The sequence below is a fragment of the Bos mutus genome, chromosome 17 (genome assembly GCF_027580195.1).
Source record: "Bos mutus isolate GX-2022 chromosome 17, NWIPB_WYAK_1.1, whole genome shotgun sequence".
In the NCBI taxonomy this organism is placed as follows: Eukaryota; Metazoa; Chordata; class Mammalia; order Artiodactyla; family Bovidae; genus Bos; species Bos mutus.
In genome coordinates, this window is record NC_091633.1 from 50189043 (window position 1) to 50197467 (window position 8425).

An 8425-nucleotide genomic window follows, 5' to 3' on the forward strand; every position below is an offset into this window, starting at 1 on the left:
GATAGAGTACTTCTCTGGTGGCTCAGTGGATAAGAATCTGTCTGCCAATGCAGGGGACATAGGTTCAATCCCTGGTCCAGAAAATTCCACATGCCGTGGAGCAAATAAGCCCATGTGCCATAACCACTGAGCCCACGCTCAAAGATCCACCAGCTCATGTGTTGCAACTACTGAAGCCCTTGCACCCAGAGCCTGTGCTCTACAACAGGAAAAGCCACCACAATGAGAAGTCCATGCACTGCAGTTAAGAGTAGCCACCACTTGTCGCAACTAAGGAAAGCCTGCACAAAGCAATGAAGACCCAGTCCAGCCAAAAGTAAATACATAAAAATGTTTTTTGAAAAAGAATGATAGAATTGTTGTTATGAAGTTAAAAAGAGAAGGTAATAATGTGCTACATTTCAACAGTTAGTGAAGAAACAGGGAGAGGTACAGTCTTCTTTAGGCATGTACCCCTTTCCCTGTTTGGGGACACAGAACTGTTATATGCTCAATTACAAACCCATTCCTATTATGAGTTGTAATGTTTATTATCTGTGTGTTATATTTTAGTTTTTCAATGTTTTATTTTTCCTCACAACTGAAAAAATTACTTCTGATTATAAGCTTTTATAAATGTCTGAATTTTGTTCTTAAATATTTAACTTTTTATACTTTTATTGATTGTGGTATTTATTTGCTGGTAAAGAATTTTTAGTATTTTTCAAAGTACACATATGGGGTCCTCTTTTAATGGACAAAACACAATAAATGATTTTTTATCTTTCATAGAAAAGACAGTAAGTTTGAGGAGTAGGTTCTGATATCCCTACATCCGTTGTCTGCTGCTGCTGCTGCTAAGTCGCTGCAGTCCTGTCCGACTCTGTGTGACGCTATAGATGGCAGCCCACCAGGCTCTGCCATCGCTAGGATTCTCCAGGCAAGAACACTGGAGTGGGTTGCCATTTCCTTCTCCAATGCATGAAAGTGAAAAGTGAAAATGAAGTCGCTCAGTCGTGTCCAACTCTTAGGGACCCCATGGACTGCAGCCTACCAGGCTCCTCTGTCCATGGGATTTTCCAGGCCAACCCACTAGAGTGGGTTGCCATTGCCTTCTCCATGTCCATTGTCAGATTCCCCTAATTCATTTTTTTTTAATTATATGACATATAACATTGATTCAATATAAGGTTGTGCTATGTACATTGTGCTTTGTCGCTCAGTCATGTCTGATTCTTTGCAAACCCATGGACTGTAGCTGTCAGGCTCCTCTGTCCATGGGGATTCTCCAGGCAAGAATACTGGAGTGGATTGCCATGCCCTCCCTTCCAGGGTATCTTCCCAACCCAGGGATCAAAACCAGGTCTCCTGCATTGCAGGTGGATTCTTTACCATCTGAGCCACCAAGGAAGACCCCCACCAGCTGTATAAGGTTACAGCATGTTAAATTTATACATTAACACATTGTAATGTGATTACCACTGGAATGATACTTAGAATCTTTACTGAATTACACAAATATCATATCTTTTTAGTGGTTGAAATCATTAACTTCCAGTTTCTTAGCACGTTTGGTGATTATAATACTGTTCTCTATATTCATGATACTATGCATTAGACCTCTAGGATATATTTACCACTCACTGCCAAGTTTGTACACTTAAACAGCATCTGTCCTATACATCTATACTCAATCCCTGGAAATACCATTTCACTTTTCACTTTATGAGTCTGGCATTTTTGGATTCCACACATAAGTGATACTGTATAGTATGTGTGTTTCTTTGTCTGACGGATCTCGCTTTCCATAATGTGTTCAAAGTCCATCCAGAATACTAGGAAAGGCAGTATATCTTTCCTTCTCATGGCTGAATACGATTCCAGTGTATACTATATACAGTGAACACTTGAAAAACATGGATTTGAAATGCCTGGGTCCACGTGTAAGTGTATTTCTTTCACTAAATATATTCAAGTTTGGTTGAACCTGAGGACATAGAACCATGGAAATCTGTAAAGTTACACTCCATTTTTCCATTGTGGAGAGGGTTAGCACCTCTAACCCTTATTTTTTCAAGCATCAAATACACACATACACAAACATCTTTGATCCATTCATCTGTTGATGGGCATTTAGGTTGCTTGCTTATCTTGGGCATTGTAAAAATGCTACAATAAACACGGAAATGATTATATCTCTTAGATATCCTGCTTCCATTTTCTTTGAGTATATATCCAGAAGTGAACTTGCTAGACCACATGGCAGTTCTACTTTTAATTCTTGAGAAACCTCCATATTGTTTTCCATAGTAACTGTACCAATTTACATTCCCACCAACAGTATATAAAGAATTCTCTTTTTTTCCACATCCTCACCAACACTTGTTATCTCTTATCTTATTGATGATAATCATTCTAAGAGGTATGAGGTGATATCTTACTGATGCTTTGATATGCATTTCCCAATAATTAGTGATGTTGAGCATCTTTTCATGTATCCATTGGCCATCTGAATGCATTCTTTGGAAATACATCTATTTAGTTTTCCTGCTTGGTTTTCAATTGGATTTTTTGTTGCCTTTGAGTTGTGTAAGCGCTTTATATATTTTCATTATCAATCCCTTAACTGAAATACGATTTGCCAAAGCTTTCTCCCATTCTGCAGGTTGCTTTTCATTTTGTTGTTTCTTTTGCTGTGCAGAAGTTTTTAAGTCTGACATAGTCACATTTGTTGATTTTTGCATTTGTTGTGTTTGCTTTCAGAGTCATATCCAAAAAATAATTGCCAAGATAATGTCAAGGAGCTTCTTCCCATTCCCTGTATTCTTGAAAACAAGTCAGCTCTATGACTTTTGCCAAGATTGATTACTCTTATGGGGACAGGAGAGATGATTAAAAAAAAAAAAAAAATGGAGGAAAAGAGGGTCCAAAGAACAATGTAAGGCCCAAATATACATGACAAAAAACAATAAGACTTCCAACATTTCATACTCTTTCAGTAAGGACAGACACATGGTCCTTCACTTTCTTATTGAGAAAAGGTAAACTTGGTGAGAAGTTGAAAAGACTGAGTTTCTGTATAGTGTGTATTTGCCCAATCAATTTGATGAAATAAGCAAAACATGATAAATTGGACAGCTTTGTGCTTCAAAGTTCAGCCCAGTGAAAACAATCATAAACATCATGTGGAACAAAGCTGTCATTCTCTGGGATAGAACAGATAATTTTGTCAAACCTCAACAGTCAATGCTCTGTTGTGATTGGGTCATAGAATGATCAGAGGGCAGCTATCCTTAGTCAGAAATTTAGCTTATTTAACAAACAGAAACAGTATCACTGAACACTAACTATATATGAGCAGCTCCTTTGTACTTTTTCAAGGTGTGATTTATTCCAAAGTAGAATCTACAGAGTGAAAGCCACATGTGAACACTCATGACAGATCCACAGAGTATCAAGCAAAGTAATAACTAAGATATATATAAGAATGGTCTCATGTTGGATTCCACAGCACACAAACTAAAAATTAGAATGATACAGAAAAGATGAGCATGGCCCCTGAGCAAGGATGATGTGCAAATTTGTGAACTGTCATATTTTTGGAGTTTGGGATTAACTTATACACACTAATATACATAAAGTAGATAACAAACAAGGACCACTGTATAGCACACAGAACTATATTCAATATTTTGTAATAACCTACAAGGAAAAAGAATACATACATATGTGTGTACATACATATATATACATACACACAGAAATAACTGAATCACTTTGCTGTACCCCTGAAACTAACACAACATTGTAAACCAACTATACTTCAACTACAAAAATGGCCTCAATATTTATCTTTTAAGAACCGACTCATAATAAGCACTGACAATTAAATGGATAATCTGTTCACAAATAACAACATGTTTTATTTTAATTATTTAAGTTTACATCCAGGACAGTTGCAAGATAACCATTTAATTCAGAAAATACCCCCTTATGTGCTTAAATATATTCACTTTTCATTTGTTAGTTCTGGAACTAAATAGAAATAACAAAATTGTTTACTTCTCTTGATTTCATTCACATGGTCAGTTGCATTTGTAAAAGTGAAATTTACCAGATCAAAAAATCCTGCACTGACAAGCTGTGAGCAATGACAATAATTCCACTAATGTAGTTGCCAAGTACACTAATTATCCTAATGATGATTCAGTCTTCTGATAATCACATCCCCCAAGGACCTTATACAGTCAGTCTACACAGCTGCAGAGTCCTCTCCAGGCTCATTTTGCCTATTCCTGTCTCAGTTTAAAACTACATAATATTACTTGATTAGCATAAAATAATCATCATAGCTGAACATGAACTGAACACACAGACAGCTAGACTGCTGAAGGGTAATCGAGGAGACTCCTACATGAAGTGTTTAGTCCTATCATTCATTTCTCCAATGCCTGATAGAGGCATAATTTATACCAGAAATCTGCTTCCATCTAAAGCAATGGTGCGGATTTTGAAGGAATAAAAATACTTAAGTGATCTATTCACCTAAATCAATGGGCACACTGTTTGATAAAAATATTTTGAAATCCTAACTAAGTGATTTCTTTATAGGGTTTTGGGAACTTCTTTTTCCTTCCTGAATTCTCAAGTAGCAAATCAAAATGACTTTCACAAGTCTACAGAATTTTGAGGTCTAATTTTCAGTAAAAGAGTATTTACCTTATGACAGAATTAAGATAGCAAAACCTGTGTTTGGGAAAAAAGACAACAGTTATTTACTCTGCATTCAATAATTTTGTAAAATATTGTTTTATATTTTAAATTTAAAATAGATTTCTTGAGTAGATTTTTACATTAGTTGCCTTTGTACCCTGTGTTTCATGAGCCAATGTGGAGCCACCAGGGTGGATGCCGTCCACACAGGTCATTTGCATCACAAATGAGAAATACAAACTTTTAAAGAATCTACTAGTCTTTTAAACTCCAGTCTTTTAAAGAATCTACTAGAAACCTGTCAAATGTTTTCCCTGGAGGGACAGATTATTACCCTGGACAGCAATCAAACCTGTTATCTGCTGCCACAGGAAGAAACAATCCCTGTTTCTGCCTTGAAAAATGTAGTTCAGGAAACTGTAACAGTGTCAATTCCCTGCTTATAAGATATGTAGAAGCACAAGAGGCTAATGGAAATTACCTCCCAACAGGTCTTCCAAGTTATAATCTCATAAATAATTTCCAGAAACTGCCACTCTCCAGATATGCTTTATTTTGATATTACTTTCTTTTTTTATATATATAACTTTCTTTTTGTTTTCATTTGTTCGTTTGAGTGGAATGATAACATACAACAAATGGAAAGAACAGAACAAGTAAGTTTGGTTCTCCAAAAATAGATGCCAAGACAGAATTATATATTCAAGATATTTGTTGGGAGTAAAGGCTTTTTAGATAAAAGGCAAAGAAAGCAGGGTTGGGTAGAAAAACCTCTCAGAAGACAATGCACCTCTGGCTCCTATAAAAGGGCCAAGGGAGGTATAAAGGGCTGGGTAGAAAGTGACTCAGACTGCAATGAACTTCTGGCAAACACCCATCCAATCCCAAGAGGAGTCCCAGAGGACTCAGGTGAGTTCAGCCACTGATGAAGAAAACATAAGCTTGGCTTGTATCCTGTGTCAGGTCTCGGATATTAGCAGGTATAATGTGTCAGCTAAATATACTCCTAGAAACAAGTTTTCTCCTGAGAGATCTCATCAGAGTGTTCACAGAACTGCTGTAACAAGGACAGTAAAACTTGCAAGTGTAGATAAAAGTCACAGTTTATTTTGTCTGGAATGTCCTCTGTATCCTACATATTTTAAAGGTTTCCATCCTGGAAATTATTAAAGATAAGTGATCTTATGTTTTGCAATTGGAGAATAAGATACAAATCCACAGCTTCTGTTGAGACAGCATAAAAAACTTACAGGCAGACACAAAATGAAGAACAAAAGAGATTTCAGAATTCTAGTGTAAAACAGAGATCAGCAAACTTTTTCTTTAAAAAACTAGATGTTTGGCTTTTGTGCCACATAGTCTCTGTTACAATTACCCCATTCTGCCCTTGTAGTGTGAAAGCAGCCATAGACAATATATCAATATAATCAAATGGGACTGACTATATACTAATAAAAGTTTTCCCAAAAACAGTGGTAGGCCATATTTGGTCTATAGACCATAGTTCGCCAACTACTGATGTAGAATAATATATTTATGTAATCTGCATGTTTGTCACTTTTATACATGACCAATGGCAGAAACTGACCAACAGATGACAATCCCCGTCTAAGAATTACAGAAACCAAAATTGGAAAACATATGTTTTCTTTGAAAAGTTATAATGTCCATTGAAGAAAGCATCTTCAGGACACCACAAACACGTCCACTGTGGTACGAAATTGTTTTATGCTTTAAGGACACACAAGAAGGTTCAGTCAGATGAAGGCCATATAGTCACTTACGCTTAAGTGGAACAAGTAAGCATATGAAGAGGTGGCAAAGAGGTGGAGAAATAAAGAGGTTATATATAAACATATCATGGTATTTTCTATTTTTAGAACATCATCTATTGAAATGAGGATAAGAGAACGGCAACCCACTCCAGTATTTTTACCTGGAGAATCCCATGGACAGAGGAGCCTGGCTGGCTAAGGTCCATAGGCACACACAGGATCGGACATCATTGAAGAGACTTAGCACTATTGAAGAGAAGGCAATGGCAACCCACTCCAGTACTCTTGCCTGGGGAATCCCATGGATGGAGAAGACTGGTAGGCTGCAGTCCATGGGGTCGCTGAGTCAGACACGACTGAGCGACTTCACTTTCACGTTTCACTTTCATGCATTGGTGAAGGAAATGGCAACCCACTCCAGTGTTCTTGCCTGGAGAATCCCAGGGATGGGGGAGCCTGGTGGGCTGCCGTCTACAGGGTCACACAGAGTCAGACACAACTGAAGTGACTTAGCAGCAGCAGCAGAACTATTGAAATGAAGATATTTAATAGAAAAAAGATTGCAATGTACATTTTGGCATTCAGTTGCTAAGTCACGTCTGACTCTTTGCAACCCCAAGGACTGAAGCACAACAGGCTTCCCTGTCCTTCACTATCTCCCTGAGTTTGCTCAAACTCATGTCTATTGAGTCAATGATAGAAATCAAGCATCTCATTCTCTGTCAATGTACTTAATGATACACAAATTTTAGACAGAAACGAGAAAACAAAATCAGTGATAATAAGGTATAAAAGTTTTCTTTATGTTAAGTGAAAAATAAATTTATAAAAGAGTCATTGGTTACTCAAGTAAATACACAATACTTTGATATAATTTGTGTTCTCCTTAAACAGCACCTTATTTGGGAAATGATCCCAAGAAGCAGGAATAAACTGGTCCAAAAAGAAAATCTGCATACAAGGTTGTAGTTGTCAAAACTGAAATGGTAGATAACACAGATTCAATTCCTCTGTGACTATGGCAGGTCATTGCTTGACCCCAAAATTGTCTGACTGTGTGAAAAAAAAAAATCTTATTTTCTAGGCATAGATACTGTTGATTGGCTCTTTCTTTTTTCCCTTCTAGTTCTTTTAACTAGGACTAGTAAAAATTCCATAAACACTCTACCCTTTTCTAAAAAAAAAAAACTATTTTGACTTTTTTTTTTTCCTACCAGAAACCCTCTTAATTCAAAAGTGATCATGGGATACATCAGCTTCACCTCAAATCAATGACTAGAGAGCAATGTTTTGTAAAATATGAGATTACTGATCCTACTGCCCTTATGCATAACCAAATTGACTCTTTCATTTACCACTCCACGTGCAGTTTGATAATAAAATCCCACCTGGAACAAGTCCAAATGCAGAGGACAAATGGGATTGACTGGAGTGAGTGGGCTAGTTACTAGTTAGACTAAAATGATAATTAACAGAATTATATCCTTTTAGAGCCAGATGATAAACATATTTCAAATTAAATACAAACTCCAATTAATTGGTAGTGTCTGCCTGGAGGTCTGGGTTGAGAAGATTTACACTTGAAGGCTAAATGAATAAGCACTCCTTGGCTAATTATTGATATATGCAAGATCACTAAGTAGAGTAATGGCTGTTCCTGAGCTAGATATTCACACATTGTGCCCTGGAGAAATTTTAATGAGGGCTATCACGGAACCCATGTACACTATTAACTGGCTATGTAAACTTGGCCAATTAACACAGATGTGACTACTTATTTATACAGAGTATGGGGTTAAATATTAGTACCTACCTAAGGATTTGTGTTTGCTTTATATTTATTCAGGGAAGGGATGGTACATAAAATGAAACTAACTTAATAAGTTGCTTAGCAGAGTAGCTAACAAAAATTAAGGAATCAATAAACGCTAATTGTTGTAATTATAACCACCATGACC

At 36.7% G+C, this 8425-nt stretch overlaps 1 non-coding gene across 1 annotated transcript; it reads left to right on the forward strand.

Moving 5' to 3' along the window:
- The first annotated feature begins 3475 nt into the window (after positions 1-3475).
- LOC138991559 (U6 spliceosomal RNA) lies at positions 3476-3580 on the forward strand. The gene has a single exon (XR_011467530.1). It is a non-coding gene; the product is annotated as a U6 spliceosomal RNA (small nuclear RNA).
- The last annotated feature ends 4845 nt before the right edge of the window (positions 3581-8425 follow it).